Consider the following 21,953-nt stretch of genomic DNA (forward strand, 5'->3'; position numbering starts at 1 on the left):
TTGAAGGTAAGTTTTTCTGGGTATAAGATTCTTGGTTGGCATCCATTTTCTTTCAGAGCTTGAAAAATGTTGTTCCAGGCCCTTCTAGCTTTTAGGGTCTGGATTGAAAAATCTGCTGATATCCGTATTGGTTTCCCCCTGAATGTAATTTGGTTCTTTTCTCTCACAGCCTTTAAAATTCTGTCTTTATTTTGTATGTTAGGTATTTTCATTCTAATGTGCCTTGGTATGGGTCTGTTGTAATTTTGTGTATTTGGAGTCCTATAAGCCTCTTGAACTTGATTTTCCATTTCATTCTTCAGATTTGGGAAATTTTCTGATATTATTTCATTGAATAGATTGTTCATTCCTTTGGTTTGTTTCTCTAAGCCTTCCTCAATCCCAATAATTCTCAAATTTGGCCTTTTCATGATATCCCATAGTTCTTGCAGATTCTGTTCATGATTTCTTACCATCTTCTCTGTTTGTTCAAGGTTAAATATTTTGTCTTCAATATCTGAGGTTCTGTCTTCCAGGTGTTCTATCCTATTGGTTGTGCCCTCTATGGAATTCTTAATTTGGTTTATTGTTTCCTTCATTTCAAGGATTTCTGTTTGGTTTTTTTTTCAATATCTCTAACTCTTTATTGAAATGATCTTTTGCTTCCTGTATTTGCTCTTGTAACTGTCGATTGGTGCGATCATTCAATGCCTGCATTTGCTCTTTCTCTTTTTTTTTTTTTTTTTTTTTTTGGGTGCTGGGGATCGAACCCAGGCCCTTGTGCTTGCAAGGCAAGCACTCTACCGACTGAGCTATCTCCCCAGCCCCCTGCATTTGCTCTTTCATCTCTTCATTTTCTTCCCTGATCATTTTAATTATGTACATTCTGAACTCCCTTTCTGTCATTTCTTCTGCCATGCTGTCATTGGATTTTATTGATGTAACATCTAGATTTGTTTGGGGCATTTTCTTCCCTTGTTTTCTCATAGTGTTCAGGAATCAGTGGATCATTAAGCTATTGCGATTTCCTCTATTGACTTATAATATCCCTGAATATTTCTAGTATATCCCCTCTTATCCTTCAGTAGTCTGAAGTCTTGGAGGAAGTTGATAATGCGGTGCTCCACAAGGAAGCTGCCTCTCTAGGGGTGGTGACCCTCAGGTGGGCTATATTCCCTGCTAGTGGGCAGAGGTGCCTCCACTTGTTGACCAATGGTCATCCAAAGGGAACTAGGCTGCGGGCTGAGGCAAGGCCTGTTTGTGCCTGTGTCTCTGGTTTTACAGTCCTTGTGGGAAAACCTCACCTGGCAGGGAAGACTCACCTGCTGGGGAGGTCTCGCTGGTCAGTTGCCCTCCTAGAGGTTCCCCTCAATCTACAACTACCGCCTGGGCTGGGCTGCCTTCCTCTGCAATGTTCCCAGGGGCCCGGACCTACCTCTTGGGCCTGGGAGCCTCACCCTTCGCAGATGAGTCTCCTTAGGCTGCCTCTCCTCAGAGAATCTGCCCGCAGTCCTGGAATCCCTACTCCGCCCCCAAGCGTGTCTCTGTGCGGCTCTTCCAGCAAGAAGCCGGTCCTGGACCCTGCTGTGCACCTAATCGCCTGGCTATGGGTCCCCTCCTCTGAGCAGCCACCCGGAGCCCTGTACAGTCGCTCCAAGTCCCAGCCACCTGCCACACACCTCTTCCTCTGGACAGCCGCCCGGTGTTCCAACATGGTCACTAGGAGTCCAAGCAACTCACTTCGCGTCTCCTCCTCCCGCCAACCGCCCGTAGCCCTAGGCAGTCACTCGGAGTCCAAGTGACCCACCCTGTTCCTCCTCCTCCTCGGGGTAGCCCCCCCGGGTGTTCAGGAGCGGTCGCTCTGAGTCCAAACAGCTCTCCACGCAGCTCCTCCTCAGGCAGCTGCCCGGAGGCCCAGTGGCTGCTCCGAGTCCAAGCGCTGTGGCTGAGCAGCCACCTCTAAGATGTTCCCAGTTTTCCATGTTCACTGCTCCGGTGGGTGGAGGGGCGTCCCGCCAAGCAACTCTACTTCACAAAGTTCCCTGCATTTAGGGGCTACCGCCCCACTTGGGACGCCTCCCCAACGGGAGAGACTCACCCGGCGGCTCTGAGTTGGTCCCAAGTCTCTCACTATCTCCTCTTTTGAATCCTGCGTCCTCAGTGATGGATTCAGTCTTCCCGGTCTCTTTCCAATCTGGTCGCAGCTGCTCCGGGAGTGAATCTTCCGCCACCTCTGCTCCGGTTTCATCCAACAAAAAAATCGGCATTTTTCTTTAGGGTGATAAAATGTTCTAAAATTAATTGTGCCAATGGTCAAATATACTGAATTGTTCACTTTTAATGGGTGACCTGTATGGTATGTGGATTATATCTCAATTTGCTATCTTTTAAAAACCTTATAAAATGATAATATATACTCCTTACAATTTAATTGGACTTAAAGCCCAATCAAAAATGGGCACATCTTACTGGTGCACCCCTGTAATCCCAGCTACTCAGGAAGCTGAAGCAGGAGGATCACAAGCCTGAGGCCAGCCTGGGCAACTTAATGAGTCCCTGTCTCAAAATGAAAGTTTAAAAAGGGTTGGGGATGGAGTTATAAAAAAAAAAAAAAAACAATCGAGCAGACACTTTAACAAAGAAGATACCAAAGATAATCTATATGAATGACAAATGTGGAAATATGCTCAACATAGTTAATCATCCGGAAAGGTACCCTATCTCTAGGGGTTCAATAAATTTAGTGACTGCCCTGTTAGAAGGCAATTTAAAGATTTCTTTCTTTTCTCTCTTTTCTTCTCTTTTCTCTCCTCCTCCTCCTCTTCCTTCTTCCCCCACCCCCACTGTAAACTGCAGTAATCAAAGGGTTGTGGACATGCAATTGAAACTACCCAGTAAAGCAAGTCACAGAGAGAAGGGAAGGGGCAGTCATGGGGTGAATGGACGGATGCTCCATGCTTTAACCTCTGAGGGCTACTTCTATTCCAGGCTTTGAAGTTAGTCCTGTCATAAAAAGTGATGATGACTGGCAGTGGTACCTCCCAGCACTGGAAGAGTTCTAGCAATTATTGGAAAAAACAAAAAGAACATTAATTCAGAGCAACACAATTGCCTTTGATTCTTACTGGCAATGTTTGTGGACACCTACTAAAGACCTAGCCCTAAGCTGATGAGTGAGGCCAAGACTTCAATGCACTCCCACGCAATGTAACTGGGCATGATGCCCAACCCAGAGGTCATACCCAGAGGCCTTCAGCTCTGCTTCATGTACCAGCACATCAGGGCCATCAGAGTGTTTGAGAAATGTGAATTAGTGTCTAACAGCTAAAAGTCAGAAATGTACAAATAAAAATATGTAATTCTGACTGCTCTCGAAAAACCTAAATGGCACCTGGGCTCTCACTTCATTCATTTGGCAACAATGTGCTGAGGAAAAGTCACTTCAACAAGAGCTCCAGTGCTGTTTGAAATGCCTCCCACTCTTTTCTGCTACATGACAGGCATGTCCTCCTACCTCTGTGGGCGCCTAGACTGGCAGGGTCTGGATGATGGCGTTGTATACAACAGCCAAAACTCATGTTGAATGTAATCACCACAACAATGTCATAAAGAGGTGGAACTAAAGAGATAATTAGGTCACAGGGCTCTGCTTGTGAATCTATTCATGTCCAAAACACCAGAGTAGGTGTTCCTGTTGTTGCAGGAATGGGTTCCTTATGAATGCATGAAGTTCAGCCTCATCTTTCTGCCTCATGCACCTGCTTGTCCCTCTGCCACACAATAATGCAGCAGGGAGATTCTTCCCAGGTGCCAGTGCCATGCTCTTGGAGTTCCCAGTCTCCAGGACCATGAGCCAAATAAATCTCTTCCTTATAAATCAGCAGTCTCTGTTATTCTGTTAAAGTAGCAAAATGGACCAAGACACAATCATATTTGTATTTAAGTTTGGGATAGTGTTTATAACACCTTGAGTCCAAATGCCTGTGGTTCTAATCCTCAGAATAATTTCATGACATAGGTGCTAATATTATGCCTATTCCAAAGATGAATTAGAGACACAGAGACATTAAGTAACCTGCACAAAGTCACAGTCAGTCCAGGGAGGAACTAGGTTTTTCTCTGGGTAACCTGCCTCCAGAGTTTGTGCTCTGAACCAGAGCACATTCGAAGTCCAGGGTGTTCCTCAAAGAGCACCATAATTTCTAAATGCAACAAAATCCTATATGTTATAAGCACTGCTCAGTAATTAAGTTGACCAATAGTCCTTTGCATTATGGCATCTTGGTGCTCAATTGGCTCTGTCCTGATGCATGGTCAATGTTGAATATAACAGCCAAGGGCTTCCAGGCCCACTACTTGTGCTCTGCTCCAAGAGCACAGGAGCCCTGTCCAAAACCTGCCAAGAGGAAACATGCCAAGATTCGTGCTCCTCAATGTGTGATCCACTGGCCTTCTACACCAGCACCACCTGGGAACTTGCTCAGTAGGCTCATATGACTGATCCACTTCTTTTAGGATAAAACATGTCTTCCTTTAAAGTTCTTATTGAAGACATATGGCGACATTTACTTTGGTCTCCTTGCCAGCTTTGTGCCACACAAGATCATGCCCACATTGTGCCACAGGAAGGGTGTGTAATCTGTTCTTTCCCTCTTTCTGGGCTTTTCCCTTCCCATTACCCAAATCCTTGCTTGTCCAAGCCAGAATCAGGGGAAGATGGGATAAAGGAATGGAATTTCATCAGTTGGTTTTACATATTTTGTACTGAGAACATAGGTATTTTTATTATTCTCAGCAGGCAAGCACATAATTGCTATCTCTTGTTTAGGGCACACACTATTCAATCAAATTCCAAAAGAATAATTATAACACACCATTTGACAGCTGCAAGTCACTTTGCAGACAATCAGGTATTAAGTCAATGGAACTTGGTCTCTGGTAATCCTTTCTTCAGTGACCTCAGGCCATCCTTAGACTGTTAAGAGGCTCTTCACTTTGTCTCTTCCATTCTCCTTTCTCTCTCTCTCTCTCTCTCTCTCTCTTTCCTCATCTCTACCTGTTCATAGTCTAAGACGCCTATATGAGCTCACAGTGAGAAAAAGGTCATGGAATCTGAATCTTTTTTCTTGTCTAAATCACAGATTTTCTAAGATAGCACCTGGACTTTTTTTTATATCTCTATTCATCAAGTGTGATCACTATCCAAAAGTTTAGGTGCTTACTATCCAGAGTGCTCCATGAAACAGCACAATGACATTACCTGGGAGAATAAGAAACTCCAACCTCACTTCAAACCTGTTGAATAAGAATCTGCACAGTAACGATATCCCCCCGTGACTCACATGAAGACTGTTTAAGGAGCTCTCTTTACAGGACTCTAATTCAGAGATTCACCAATATATAAAACAGTTTCCCCGAATTCTAGTAATTTGCATTAAGACCATTATAAACCCTTTGCTCACATTTGATCAGAAATCCTAGTAACCTGTGATCTAGGATCTCCTCTTATTTGACAATCACTTTTTGTCAAGGGACCATATTAACTGCCAAGCCACTAAATGCCAAGAACATCTGCAGTTAGATAATAAGTCACTTTAAAGCATGCCAACATATTGCTGTTGACATCTGAGGCACTAGAAATGGGAAAGGCAACAAGAGCTTCCAGCAGTTCCACGAATTTCCTCATCCTTCTCTCCCTGGAACTATTCTTCCCATGCAAAGTATCACAGTTGCAGAGCCAATTTGGCCTTTACTTTCACTTCCTCCTAATCTTCCTCCTGCTCTTCCTCCTTCACTTCAACAACGCCCTCAGTGAACTGTCTTAAGGGAAAACCAAGAATATTTGATCTAGAACACTTGCCTAGCATGCATGAAGCCCTAGGTTTCATCCCAACACTGCAATAAATGAATAAATAAATAAAATACCTTATGCTTTACTTAGTTGCCTACTGTCTGTCTCTCCCACTAGAATAGTATTTCATACAAGCGGAGATCTTTATCATTTTGTTCTTGACTATATTCAAAGCCTAGAATGGTTGTTACCTAGGTGCAGTAGGCATTCAGTGAACGTTTCTAAAATTATGTCAATGAATGACTGAATAAAGCTGGCGACAAGGATGTAATAGTTAAGGGGTATGCTTTATAAACATTAAAAATGTTAGTTTCTAGCTCTAAAATTTTCGGCAACTTTCCAGAGTCTCAATTTTCCCATCTGTAAAATGAGGCTAATAATGCCAACTTTGCAGGATGTCGTGTGAATTTAAACTAAAAATGAATGTAGTGCCTGGCATGTAGTAGTACACTCTCACTATGACTATTTATCTATTTACTTTTTTTATATTAAATTAAGTATCTTTTCCCAGAGGGAAGCCCCTGGATGGTGGCGATGGGGTGTGTGGTGTCTTCCCAAATCAGGGCTCCCCAGGAACACTATTTCTCCGGGCCTCGAAGCTGGAGCCGGATCAAGCTCCCGGCCTGAGCAATTGAATCCGCCCCCCACTCCAACCCCCTTGGCTTCCGAGGCCTGAGCATGTGCTGCTCACTTTAGGGAACAGGGAATGTCTGTACTAGGGAATCCGAAAAGGACCAATGCCACAAATTAAATTAAAATGTAGAAAACAAGGCTTTTTAAATCTGTCGCCCCAACTAGGTAAGCTGCCTGCTCCAGCAGCGGAGCAGCTATGACCACGAGCGGCAGTCACACTGCCGGCTGCTCCAGTTACAGTCATTGATTGTCCTTAGCAGGAGGGATGGAGGTGACTTGACCCGGGCTGCTTCAGCTGACCCCTAAGGGCGGGAGGCGCCGGCGGGCCGCCCACTAGAGGGCGCGCTGCGCCTGAGCAGGCTGGGGCGGCTCCTCTCTCCCCAGAAACCCCGAATTTGTTGTTTAAAAAGGAACACACAGAAAATTGGGCAAGTGCAGAAAATTTAAAGAAAACAAAACAACTGTCCTCAATCCCTGAACTCTGGAATTCCTATTAGTGTGCTAAGGTAATGAGTTACTTTTTTTTTAAAGTAAGAGCGGGTATCAGGATTCTTTTGGTGAGTGTGCCGACGTGGCCATGACTTTTTAAAATTAAAAAAATAAATAAGTTGATCTATCCCTGGATTCAGGGATAGAGAGAGATGAGAGGTGGGACTGTGTGTCTTTTGGAAAAAGGGATTCTGCAGTGGGAAGATCTGGATGCATTCGTGGCCTTGTGTGTGAGAGCATTTTGGGGTGCTGTGAAGAGATGTTAATGTTGTGTAAGTGAAAAGAGCCGCATAAATGGGGCATCTGGGAAGCAGGAACTCGGGAGGCCCTGAGCCTCAGGCCCGCTTACGCTTCTTTGAAATATCAACAGACTCTTGGAGCAGATGATTGATAACATTTTGACACCATGGAAAATGATGTGCTATGAAAAAATAGTGTAATATGGGGAGCAGAGAAGAGACTGAAGAAGGAAGAGTGAATAGTCAAGGCCTTGTTTCTTCAATTTGGCCTATGAGCGAGGGGAATGTATAGGGCCATAGTGTAATCAAAGGTCCTGTGAGTGCTGGAAGCTTCTTCTCTTGCACACCAGAGGGAGGGTGCGAATTCGGTAGCAGATTTATTAGGTGGAAGCAATGAAAGCTCCCACTGCATGAGAAGGGTCCCAAAGAAGGTCCCATTTGGTGGCTCTCTGTCTAGGGATGATAAGCTTTCATTGGAAAGTCTCTCTTGTTGGTTCTTGTTTTCTGACACAATTGAAAGTGTACGATTTCAATTTCTTATTCCCATAATGGGATTGCTTAATGTCTTTGTCAACCCGAGTTCATGGTGCACTCGTTCCTGAAAACCAAAGAATTGCTTAGGTTCAAAACAATAGGGTTGACTAATGTTAGTGTAGTCAAGGAAGTCTGCAGCAAGAGCTGAATGTGTGGGCATGCAAGCCTGAATGGGCCTTCCAGGCAGGCAGCCAAAAACAAACAAAAAATTAGCTTTAGCAGAGGGTTTTTAATCTGGAGTGGAGAGATCCCATTCTCCGAGGTCCCCGCTTCTTATCTGCCTGTAGATAACTTATCTCCTGCCTCAAAAGTAAAGAAAATGTAAAGGAAAAAATAAATAAACAACTGTCCACAGCCCCTGAACTCTGAGATTCTGTTTGGCATGTTAGTTTAATGAGTTGCTTTCTTAAAGAAATGGTTGACATCAGGATTCCTCTTTTGGAGGGTGGGATTGTTTTTCATTTTTGCTTTTGTTTTTGTTTTTTGGTTGTTTTTAAGAAAATAAACTAATGGGCTGGGAATATGGTTCTCAGTGGTAGAGTACTATGCTTAGCATGCATGAGGCAGGGGTTCAATCACCAGTATCAAAAAAAAAAAGAAAGAAAGAAAGGAAGTAAAGAAAAGAAACTGACACATTCTCTAGATTTAGGGTAAAACATTTTGTCCCTTACTACAGGAAAGAGAGATGAGGGATGGGACTGGGTGTCTTTTAAAAGGGATTCTGCATGGGAAGAGCCGATGCATTCGTGGCCTTGTGTGTGTATTTTGGGGTGCTGTGAAGAGGTGCTAAGCTTATGTAAGTTAACATGAGCAGCATAAATGGTATCAGGGAAGCAGGAACTTGGGAGGTCTAAAGCCCACTTATACTTCTTTGAAATATCAACAGACTCTTAGAGCAGATGATTGATAACCGTTTTGACACCATGGGGTGTGTTACCAAAAATAGTGTGAAATGGGGAGCAGAGAGGAGACTGAAGAAGGTAGAGTGAATAGCCAGGACCTCCTTTCTTTAAGGTCTATAAGTGTGGAAAATGTATAGGGTTATAGAACAAGGGTGAACAAACAGCCCACAGGCCATGTGTTTTGGTAAATAAAAATTTGTTGGGACGTGTATTGCCTATGACTGCTTTCACACTACAATAACAGAGTTGGGTAGTAGAAGCATTGACTACAAATTGTTCATAAAACCAAAGGAAATATTTGCTACTTGACCCTTAACATAAATAGCTTTCAACCCTGCTTTCAAACATCATTATAGCCATGATCCATGTTCCTAGAAACCTTGAGACACACAAGAGTATAGGAACTATAGGAGATTATGTGCCAGCGAGCCTTGGACAAAAATGTCCACTGAGGGATTTTTCAGTTAATTGAAAAGTTTCAAAGTTTCCCATGAGATATAATTTACTTAAATAATAACAAGGGTCTAGAATAGAAACAAGGATTGTTATAGTCTTGTATTCTGCCATGTTTCACATATTTTTTTGCTTTGTATTGTCTATCAAAGAACAGAGGAAACCTATCTTTTAATGCCCATATGAGAATTGAAAACATGTATGGATACCATCATTGTCAATCATTTGGGGATAATTAGATAAGAAGATGGGTGACCTCAATGGAGAGGACCAGTGATAAAGTTCATCTATGGTACCGGAGTCCAGGGAGGCTTCTGCATTTGTTCTTCCTAAGGCAGGGATGGCTCAGATCTCAGCTCTGCTCAGTCCTGAAAAGCAGCCCATGAGTTAGAGAGGCCTCTGCTTTGAAAGCCTGACAAGCCAGGGTACTTAATGTCTATGAGAGTTTTTGAAAATTGTTTTTGAAGCCAGGTGCACTATCACCTGGAATCTCAGTTACCTGGGAATCTAAGGCCAACCTGAGCAATTTAGCAAGAAACTGTCTGAAAATAAAATAATAATAGCAATAATAATAATAATAATAATAGGACTGGAGATGTAGCTCAGTGGCAGAACACTTGCCTAGCATAGGCAGGCCCAGCCCTGAGTTCAATCCCCAGTTCTGGAAAAAAAAAAAAAAAAAAAAAAGCAGCTTTTGTCTGTCCCTTAACATCCTGGATCTTGACTCACTGACCCAATAAATAATCTTGCTACTGAAATCTGGTAGACCAAAAGCTATTTCTCCTGATCCTTGAACCATGACAAGAAACTAAGGATAAGGATAGGCGGCAGGATTCCAAGCAGGAACGGCCTTTCCGTGGCTGGGAAGTGTCCCTGTTGAGATGGACATTCTTGGAGTTTCTTTTAGAACAAAGAGACAGGATGACTTAACTTCTAGATTGCTACTACTATTATTAGAGGAAGCTGCCAGTGCCATTTCTTCTGCTATCATTCCAGAAAAAAAGGAGTGTTTTGTATTCCTCAACATGTTCTTCAAACGAAAGGGCATTCCATCTTGGAAGGTCCCTGCCGAAAGACTCACAGGACAGTGCCTGACTTAGGCAAAGAAGAAGTGAAGAAACCTGGGAGCTTTGTAATGTGTCAGCTGGGCCAGGATGAACTGTGTTTCCCTGAATTTTCTTCTTTGTATATTTCCAGTCAAGGGGAGTCAGGAGATGCTTTTCTGTGTGTTTTGAAGGACACAAAAGAAGCAGTCGTTTTGCTTTTTTACACTCAAAAGGGCAGGTTGGTGTTTTCATGACTCCCAGCACATTGTTGCTCATCTCTTGATTGCTAGACCTAAAACTACTCCACCATCCCCTGGATCCTCCTTCAGCATCTCCAAATCTTGGGCTAGGTGTATGTTTAGCTCCACCACTATGGGCTCCAACTTCTTCTGCAGGTGAACGGGAGGCTGTGAGAGCTCACTAGTTTCTCATCCACCTCCAGGAGGCTGCAATTCATCCTTGGGGTTCCAACCTGACCTTGTCCTCCACATTTTCTCTCTCTCTTCCCTTCTCTACTGTCTGCCTAGGGGACTTTGAGCTCTGGCATCAGACATGAAGACAAGAGCCTCACAGAAACTACTTCGTTAGCCAGCTCTCACAATTATAGAAGACCAATTCCTGTAAGAAATAAGTTTATGTTCCTCTTGGTGGTTCTGTTTCTCACCAAACTCTGAATAATACACTATTAGAGAAACTGAGTGAAACTAGGAAGTAGAAAGTTAATATAGTTTCATTTCTGCCAATTCTGTCCCAGTGAAGAAGTTATATGATTCTTTTAAGTTTCAATTTCTTTAAAGTACAGGAGTTTTATCAAGTGAACCTCTTACATTCCGTTTCAGCCAGGACTATCAGATGACTGACTCTGTCCAGGTGGACCAGATACCTCATGCATAGCTCTCTATCTGCAAAGTATGGAGATAACGCTGTGACTTCATCTATTTTTATATGATCTTTGACCATCAAATACATAGTTTGGGTGGTAGTAATCCCAACTCAGCTCAAAGTATGACCTTTTGATTCCATCATATAATTTTCCAGAGAATGTTAAGCTGAGGAGGGTTAAGATGCAAAGAGTTTAATAATGTAGGTTGTGAAAAATGGATGGAACTGGAGACTCTCAAGCTAAGTGAAATAAACCAATACTCAAAAAACAAAGGCCCACTGTTCTCTCTAATATGTGAAGGCCAATACACAGTAAGGGTAGGGGGGAAGAATAGAAGTTCATTGTATTAGACAAAAGGAAATGAAGGGAAGGGAGGGGGAATGGAAATAGGAAAGACAGAATGAATTAGACACTCCTATGTTCACATATGAATACACAACCAGTGTAACTCCACATCATGTACAACCTCAGGAATGGGAAGTTATACTCTACATATGTATAATATGTCAATACACATTCTACCATCATGTATATCTAAAAAAAAAAAAAAAAACACACAAATTTTAAAAATGAAAAAAAAAAAAAACAACTCATGAAAACTGAGATTTGGAGAACGTCTGAGTTGATGGCCATCAAGGTACCATGCTACCAACTGTATATCTTGCTCCATGCATTTCTTCCATTTAACTGTTCCTGAGTTATATATCCCTTGTAATAAACTGGCAAATGTAAAAAAAAGTAGGTTGTGTCATCCTTAACAATTAGTGAAATGCAAATCAAAACTCCACTGAGATTTCTTTTTATTTTTTTAAAGACAAACACCTTTTTCCATATTTTTTCTTTTTTTTATTGTAAGCAAATGGGATACTTGTTTCTCTGTTTGTACATGGAGTAAAGGTATACCATTTGTGTAATCATAAATTTACATAGGGTAATGTTGTTTGATTCATTCTGTTATTTTTTCCTTTCCCCCACCCCTCCCACCCCTCTTTTCCCTCTATACAGTCCTTCCTTCCTCCATTCTGGGTCCATATTTTTAATTACCATTGTTGCACCAATACAGCATACACTTTATATACATATATCTTAAACTTCATTTTCAGTTTTTCAGCAATTTGAATACATAGTATCATATCATCTTGAGAATACAAAGAACACAACATGGAGGAAGATTGCAAAAATAGGTTCCCAGTAGTTAGTCACTAGTGATTCTACAGACTTTCTTTATAGTGTTTTCTATTGGAATTTTAAAATGTCCTACCATGGCTCTGGAAGAATAGAGCTGCCTGAAAGGGGCAGAAATGAAAAATATGGACCCAAAGTTAGAAAAAGTAAAGAATGAAATTCAGGAGAAATAATATATTTTGAACTAAACATAAGAACCTCCCTTCAGTCAGAATGAACATATCCATAGGTGCTAAGGGAAGAAATCATATCCTCCCATTTAGTTCTCAAAATTGTCCACTAACAAACAGAATAGGTAGTGCCCACTCATCTGAGGAGGTGAACTATCTTCCTAGCATCGTAAAAGGAATGGCAGGGCAGAGGGAAAGAAAATCATGGGAGAGCAACTTGCTTGTAAGATACCCTGGCTGGTGGGTATCAAAGTCTAAGACAAAACCTGTAACAAGTAAAGCTGTGACTCTCCAACTTCCTTCATAAATGACAATATATGGAATAGCCACTTTCCACTGAAGAGTTAGATGGATTGAAAAATAAATGTTTATGGAAAATGGTCAGATACCCAGGCAGCAAGACAATGTGGGTACTGAATGAGAGTTAAATGCTTTCAACCTCTGTTCTACAGACCAGGTTAAAAACACAACTCTTCAAATTACATGAAATAAAGGCGTGAACACAAATTAATGCTGTGCTTCAAATGCAGCAGAGATGTGGAGCTGCAAGAAATTAAACATGTCTATAAAATATAACATGGAAAGCACAGTCCCTTGAACTTCTTTCCTTCCTGAAATACCCAAAGATGTCAAAGATGTTGCACCATTCAATAAACACAAGAGTAGTGGTGCTACCAATACAACCCTATTATCATAGGAAAAGACATGTAAACATACAAGAAGGTGATGAGCTGTACTTAGTGCTGGATATTCATTGAATAGGACAAACCTGAAGGAGGCTTTATAGAAGAGACCCAGGACACCCATCGTTTTCCAAACCTACCCTTATCAAAATTCTGAATTTGTAAATACTGAGATCAGTCTGTCCATTTTTAGAGTCTTGGGTTAGTGGAAAAGAAAGATTCAAGCCTCTGTCTCCCCTGAAACAAATAGGGTTTCACAAGGACGCACACAAGGATCATGAGATGATTCTGAGATAAGTTCAAGAATTTAAAAGATGGAGAAAAATTTTACAAATTAGAGGTCATTTCCCCTCAAAAAGACACTGGTCTTTTGAACCCTGCATAGCCAGCCACATGTATGGTAAGATCCACTATTCTCCTGCACTGATAATCACCAGGAAATAACAGATACTCTCTTGGCTGTATAGCAATTAATAACATAGGAGAGTGACATAAATCAGCTTGAATGTAATGGAGAAGCTATGAAGAAGATGGTCCATTAATTTTGGTTTGGGGGAGGGAAGGGGTTCCTAACCTCCCTCACAGATTGGTGCCCTCAATGTCATTTTTATTCTTTAAGTCTGTCCTTTCTGTCTTGCCAAGGCTATTCAAAACTGGACCCAGCTGGATGGTTGTGGTGCTTGGTTTAGAACAGAGCTGGATGCAATGCTAAAGTCTCCCCAGAAGTCATTGCTTGCAGAAAACGGAGCTGGTGCTGGTGTTGTGACAGGTGCAGGAGAATCCAAATCTAAAAGGATACCTGAATTACTACCTCCATGGTTAGATTTTGGAATGGGTGGGGAAGTGACATGATTACTGATAGCAACTGAGGAAGATGGTGGGGGAATAGTGACTTTGCCTCCAGGGGGAAGAGGAAGTAAGCTTAGGCCCCAGCTCCTGCAGTCCTGGGCTTAGAAGCACCTCCTTTCTTGGTTGTAATGTTCCCAATACTCAATTTGATGACCTGTCTTTTCTTGAAGCCTAGATCCAACTTGGGATGAGTGTCCATTTCCTGACATTCTTGGGAAATCTCAAGTTCCTGCTTTACCCACTTGAAGTGATTTTGCAAGGAGATATTAAGGTCAAAGGCATCTCCCAATCTGTGAATCCAATGCCAATGAATGCACTTTGCCCAGTACCATCCTGGATCCGAATAACAAAGTAGCGACTAGAATCTGTCACTGTCTCCACAGCAATACCAGGATATTGTTCTACTACTGCCTGAGCAAAGAGCTCTCCTGAAATTTTATCTTCAAGTTTGATAAAGGCAATCTTCCCTTTTGAAGTGATTCGGAGAGGACCAGTCCAATCAGATTGATCTAATTTCCAGTCAGATGCCCTGTAACTGCGGTTGGAGGCCTAGAGTGGAATCCGATAGACTGAGGTCAGGCTTCACACACAGCACAGATTCATACTCCAACTCGGCTGCCATCTTGGCTCTGCTCTCTCCACTGAGATTTCATTTCACTCCTGACAGAATGGCAGCCATGGAGAGTGTAAATGATAATAAAATCTAAAGAGAATATGGAGAAAAAGGAACACTTTTATACTGACTACAATTAATACAACCACTTTAGAAATCAGTATGGAGAGTCCTCAAAAGAGTTGGAGTGGATCCATCAAATGACCAGTCCTTGGTATATATCCTAAAGAATTAAAACCACATAGTATGGTGATACATGAATGCCTATGTTTAGAAAAGTGCAATTCACAATTGGCAAACTATGGAAGGAGATGAAAGGATAAAGAAAAAGTGGTATATATACACAATGGAGCTCTATTCAATCATATAGAAAAATGAGAGGTTTCTCAAGGCAGAATAGAGGAGGTCACTTTCCTGGCTGCTCCTGTGGCATGAAACCAAGTAAGGAGACAGGCAGCTTCTCAGCAAGTGAAGTACTGGAGCCTTCAGGGACACTATAAATCCATAGGGTATAAACTCTACTGCCTCAGATCCATACTGTTAGATGGGTAGACCCAAAAAGACCATAAAAAAGCAAGGGAACAAATAGCCCCTAACAAACCAAAATACTCTAACAGAATCCATTGACACCACAGTGGAAGAAATGTCAGAGAAGGAGTTTAGAACATACATGGAGAAAGGGACCTGAGAAGTAAAGAACGATATGAGGAGTGAAACCAGAGAAAATACTGGAAGTGAAAGATCACCTCAATAAACAAATAGTCTGAAAAAACAACCCAGCAGAAATCCTCAAAATGAAGGAATCTATAAGCCAAATTAAAAATTCATTTGAAAGCATCACCAATAGACTATATCACTTGAAAGACAGAGTTTCAGGGAATGAAGACAAAATAAATAAAATTGTAAACAAAGTTGACCGTGGAGAAAAAAATGTTAAGAGACCATAAACAGAATTTCCAAGAAATTTGGGATAACCTAAAAAGATCAAATTTAAGATTTATTGGGAAAGATGAGCACTCAAAGATACAAACAAAAGGAATGCACAGTTGTTTCAATGAAATAATATCAGAAAATTTCCCAATGCTAAAGAAAGAGTTGGAAAACCAAATACAGGAAGTTTACAGGACCCCAAATATACAAAATTACAACAAACCCACACCAAGGCACGTTATTATGAAAATGCCTAACATACAGAATAGGGATAGAATTTTAAACACTGCCAAAAAAAAAAAAAAAAAAATTGACAGGTAACAATTATAGGGAAACTAATCCAGATCTCAGCTGATCTCTCAACCCAGACACTCAAAGCTAGGATGTCTTAGAAAAATATATACCAATCTCTGAAAGAAAATGGATGGTAGCCAAGGATACAATACTCAGCAAAATTAAGCTTCAGAATTGATGATGAAATTAAAACCTTCCCTGATAAACAAAAGTTAAGAGAATTCATAACTAGAAAGCCTGCACCACAAAATACACTCAATATTTCTTGAAGAAGAAATGAAAAATAAAAGTGAAAACCAGCAAAGGGAGGAACTACCCTAAAATAATAGCTATAAGTGAGAGGAGAAACTAATTCAAATTAAAAACTAGAAATAAATTAAAATGTCAGGGCATAAAAATCATATCTCAGTAATTACATTGAATATAAATGAACTAAACTCATCAATCTAAGGACTTAGACTGGCAGATTGGATTAAAAATCAAGACCCAAAAATATGCTGTGTCTCCAAGAGACTCAACCCCTTAGGCAAAAATATCCACAGACTGAAGGTAAAATGATGGGAAAAAACATATCATTCACATGGATCACATAGACAAGCAGGAGTTTCTATCCTCATATCAGATAAGTGGACTTCAAACCAAAGTTAATCAGAAGAGACAAAGAAGGTCATTTCATACTGCTTAAGGGAATTATAGATCAATAAGACATAACAATCATAAATATTTATGCCCCAAACAATGGGGCATCATTGTACATCAAACAAACTCTTCTCAATTTCAAGAAGCAAATAGACCACAACACAATAATACTGGGTAACTTAAACATACCTCTCTCATTGCTACACAGATCTTCTAAACAAAAACTAAATAAAGAAACTATAGAACTAAGTACAATCAATAATCTAGACTTCACAGACATATGTAAAATATTTCATCCATTGATGAATAAATACACTTTCTTCTCAGCAGCACATGAATCCCTCTCTAAAATAGACGGTATCTTAGGTCACAAGATACATTATGTCATCAGCAAATAGGGATAGTTTGAGTTAGATATACTATTTCCTGGCAAATACAAAAAAAAAAAATAGAGATAATACCCTACATTCTATCAGATCAAATGAACTGAAATTAGAAATCAATGATAAAATAAAAAACAGAAGTTACTCTAACACCTGAAGACTAAATAATACTCTATTGAACGATGAATGAATAGCAGAAGAAATCCCAGATGAAATTAAAAAATACTTAGAGGTAAATGAAAATACTGATACAACATATCAAAATCTCTTGGAAACTATGAAGGCAGTTCTAATAATAAAGTTCATTGCATTGAGCTCATTCATTAAAAGAATAGAAAGTCAACAAATAAATAACCTAACATTACATCTCAAAGCCCTAAAAAAAAAGAACAAATCAGTAGAAGACAGGAAATAACTAAAATCAAAACTGAAAGCAATGAAATTGAAACAAAAGAAACAATCAAAACAATTGACAAAACAAAAAGTTGTTTCTTTGAAAAAATAAAATTGATAAACCCTTAGCCAAGCTAACAAAGAGAGAGAGAAAATTCAAATTACTAAAAGTGTGATGAAAAAAGGAAATATGACACACTACTGAAATACAGATGATAATCACAACCTATTTTGAAATCTTATATTTTAATAAAACAGCAAATCCTGAAGGTATGGACAAATTTCTAGAGTCATAAGACCTACCCAAAGAGAATCGGGAGGATATAGAAAATTTTAAAAAATCAGTTTCAAGCAGTGAAACTGAAGACTCCATCAAAAACCTACCAAGAAAGAAAAGCCCAGGACCAGACAGATTCTTGGCTGAGTTCTACTAGACTTTTAAAGAAGAACTAATATCAATCCTCCTCAAATTATTACATGAAATAGAAAAGGAGGGACCCTTCCAAACTCATTCTATGAAGCTAGTATCACCCTGATACCGAAACCAAAGACTCATCAAGAAAACTTCAGACCAATATCCCTAATGAAAATAAATGCAAAAATTCTTAGTAAAATACTGACAAATCCTATATAAAACCATATTAAAAAGATAGTGCTCCATGATCAAGTGAGGTTCATCCCAGAGATGCAAGGTTTGTTCAACATACAGAAATCAATAAACATAATCATCAAATCAACAGAGTTAAAGACAGGAATCACATGATGGTCTGAATAGATGCAGAAAAAGCATTCGACAAAATTCAACATTCATTCATGTTCAAAACACTAAAAAAAACTAGGGATAGTAGGAACATACTTCAACATTGTAAAAGCTGTATATGCTAAATCCAAAGTCAACATTATTCAAAATGGAGAAAAACTGAAGCATTCCCTGTGAAAATTGGAATAAGACAGGGATACCCTCTTTCACCACTTCTATTCCACATAGTCCTGGAAACTCTGGCCAGAGCAATTAGACAGAAGAAAGAAATTAAAGGGATACAAAGAGGAAAAGAAAAACTCAAACTATCCCTATTTGTTGATGACATGATTCTTTATTTAGAAGACCCAAAACACTCAACCAGAAAACTCCGAGAAGTCATAAATGAATTTAGCAAAGTAGCAGGATATAACATTAACACCCACAAATCAAATGCATTTCTGTACACCAGTGATGAATCCTCTGAAAGAGAAATTAGGAAAACTACCCCATTCACAATAGCCTCAAAATAAAATAAAATAAAATACTTGAGAATCAATCTAACAAAATAGGTGAAAGACCTCTACAATAAAAACTATAGAACACTAAAGAAAGATATTGAAGAAAACTTTAGAAGATGAAAAGATCTCCCATGTTTTTGGATAGGCAGAATTAATATTGTCAAAATGGCCATACTCCCAAAAGTGTTATACAGTTTTAATGCAACTCCTATTCAGGTTCCAATGATGTTCTTCATAGAAATAGAAAAAGCAGTCATGAAATTCATCTGGAAAAATAAAAGGCCCAGAATAGCCAAAGCAATCCTTAGCAAGAAAAGTGAAGCAGGATCTTAAGTATCACAATACCAGATCTTAAGTTATACTACAGAACTATAGTAACAAAAACAGCACAGTATTGGCACCAAAACAGACATGAAGATCCATAGTACAGAATAGAAGACACAGAGACAAACCCACATAAATACAGTTATCTCATGCTAGACAAAGACATCATAAATATACATTGGAGAAAAGATAGCCTATTCAACAAATGGTACTGGGAGAACTGGAAATCCATATGTAATAAAATGAAGTTAGACCCCTACCTCTCACCCTGTACAAAACTCAACTCTAGGTGGATCAAGGCACATCTGGGCACCTAATAGAAAAAAAGTAGACCTAACTCTCCATAATGTTGGCTTAGGAACTGAATTCTTCAAAAGGACTGCAAAGTGCACAAAATAAAATCAAGAATTAATAAATGGGATGGATTCAAACTCAAAAGCTTCTTCTCAGCAAAGGAAACAATCAAGAACCTGAAGACAGAACCTACAGAATGGGAGAAAATCTTTGTCACTTGCACCTCAGATACAGCATTAATTTCCAGTATATATTAAGAACTCTAAAAACTTAACACCAAAAAAGCAAGTAACCCAATCAGTAAATGGGCAAAGAAACCGAACAAACACTTCACAGAAAAAGAAATACGATCAATCAACAAATACATGAAAAATGTACACCATCTCTAGCAATTAGAGAAATGCAAATGAAAACTACACTGAGGTTTCATCTCATTCCAGTCAGAATGGCAATGATCAAGAATACAAGCAACAATAAATGTTGGAAAGAATGTGGGGGAAAAGGTACACTCATACATTGCTGGTGGGAATGCAAAATGGTGCAACCACTGTGGAAAGCAGTATGGAGATTCCTCAGAAAACTTGGAAAGGAACCACCATTTGGCCCAGTTATCCTACTCATCTTGTCGGTATATACCCAAAGGACTTAAAATCAGCATACTATAGGGACATGTCCACGTCAATGTTCATAGCAGCTCAATTCACAATAAACTATGGAACCAACCTAGGTGCCCTTCCACAGATGAATGGATTTTAAAAAGTGGTATAAATACACAGTGGAATATTACTCAGCCATAAAGAAAAGAGAAATTATGGCATTTGCTGGTAAATGGGTGGAGCTGGAGAATATGCTAAGTGAAATAAGTCAATCTCAAATAAACCAAAGGCTGAATGTTCTCTTTGATATGCAGACACTGACTTATCATAGGCTGTGGGGAGGCAGGAGTGGAAGTTCACAGGATTGGACAAGGGATGAGGGGAATGGTTATGGGAAAGAGAGTAGAATGAATTGGATATAAATTTCCTATGTTCATATATTAATACATGTCCAGTGTAACTCCACATCACGTACAACCAGTAGAATGGGAAGTTATATTCCATGTATGCATGATACATAAAAATTCTGTTGTATACAACTAAATAGAATGAATTTTTAAAAATTAAAAATAAAAAAGGAATGTAAGATGACACCAAAGCAAAAAAAGAAAGAAAGAAAAAAAGGAAATTATGTCATTTATGGAAAAATGAATGGAACTTGAAAAGATTATGTTAAGTGGAATAAGCCAAACTCAGAAGGTCTTGGGTCTTATGTTTTCTCTCATATGTGGAAGCTATAGAGGAAAAGGAAAAGAATGGTGGGGGAAGGGGATCTCATGGAAATTGAAGGGAAGATCAGTAAAGTAGAGGAAAGGAACAGGGGTTGTGGGTTAGGGAAAGGGGAAATGTTGGGAAATGATATTGGCCAAACTATAGTTTTATATCATAGGTATACAAATACCACCATTATGTATTATAATACACCACATTAAAAATATGGGAAAAAATGTAGGTGGTGAGCAGGGCTGGGACACAGCACAGTAAGGTAAACAGGGCACTTAAGGTACATTTAAGGAGGTATTCAGTCTTGGGATTGTATAATAGCATTTTGCACCATCCTGAGAATGAAAGTCTCCTTACATTTCATACCTTAGCCCCTCACTTAGTTCACTCTAGTCCTGGTTTTGGAGTTAGCCTACCAGCATTGTAGAAACAAAGATCCTCCATTTACAAGTGTACCATCCTGCTCAAATTACTTAATCCCTTTGTAGTCTGTTTCCTGACACCTAAAAATGAGTTAACCACTAAATATGCCATAAAGCTGTTTCAGGGATTAAACATAATATAGATAACAACATAGAACAACTAAAACCGTTCCTGACATGCAGTCTGTAATTAACTAAAAGACTGTCATAGAGGTCAAAGGAAATACCATTTATATGGGAAACAAAGAATTGCATTTCAGGTACAGTGAGTCATGCGGTCCTGGATGGTGCCCCAAAGGACAAGTGCAGGAAAGAATTTTTATAGATTTTCACACACACACAAAATTGTTTTCAGAGGTAATTTATTGTCTGGGCAGAAATCCTAAATTGCAAAACCATTCTAATTGTCTGTTAGGCATTCTAGTTAGTCTGTTAGGGTTCTCTCTACAGAGAGATGTTGAAGGCCTGCAGATACTAACTCCAGTTGTTTACTAAGTTTTGAATACTCTGTGGTTTGACTTTTAGCCAGTAAGACTGCATTCCTCTCTTTACCACCTGTCTGACTTCCAGAAAGTTTTAACCTCCATTTCTTTATTTTTTTCCCACTGGATCAATAAATGTTCTTTATTTTCACTTGAATTATTCTCAAAACATGAGGAACACAGAACAGTGTCTAACACCTGGTTGGAATTCAATAAACATTGACTGAGTGAATTAATGAGTGAATAATTAATGGGTTTATGAATGCATAAGAAAGGATCCATGAACATGGATGAATGGACGGACAGGCAAAATAGGTCATCTGAGTTCAACTTCCCTGGACCACTCCTCAGCTATTTAGAAAAATATGGAGAAAACAGAGGGAAAAAAATCCACTGACTGATTATTGACAATTATCTCTAAATGAAAACGTTATTTGAAATAAATCTCTGTTGCTCATGATTAGCTCTGGGGTTGGAGGCAGCAAGGTACCTTCTTTCATCTGTTCTTTTATCTTCAAAGAGAGAAAAAAAAAAAAAAAAGCACAATTTGCAGATTGAATTTACCTGGTGTCTTCTACTCCGTGGTTCTTCTGGGCATAAATACCACCCCCCTCCCCACGTCCCGATGGAAGCTCCCCTGGTTCCTGTCCTGGCTCTCCTTTTATCCTGTTCCAGCCTCACTTCTCTGTGTTGCAAAGGTAGCT

General features: G+C 39.7%; 1 protein-coding gene and 1 pseudogene across 2 annotated transcripts in view; one reads left to right on the top strand and one right to left on the bottom strand.

Moving 5' to 3' along the window:
• The window catches only part of LOC124985097 (interferon-induced protein with tetratricopeptide repeats 2-like), a 43,593-nt gene that overhangs the window by 8,402 nt on the left and 13,238 nt on the right, over positions 1-21,953 (top strand). The window lies entirely within an intron of this gene.
• Positions 13,695-14,518, bottom strand: LOC124985099 (adaptin ear-binding coat-associated protein 1-like; annotated as a pseudogene).

The sequence above is a fragment of the Sciurus carolinensis genome, chromosome 5, assembly GCF_902686445.1.
Source record: "Sciurus carolinensis chromosome 5, mSciCar1.2, whole genome shotgun sequence".
Lineage (NCBI taxonomy): Eukaryota > Metazoa > Chordata > Mammalia > Rodentia > Sciuridae > Sciurus > Sciurus carolinensis.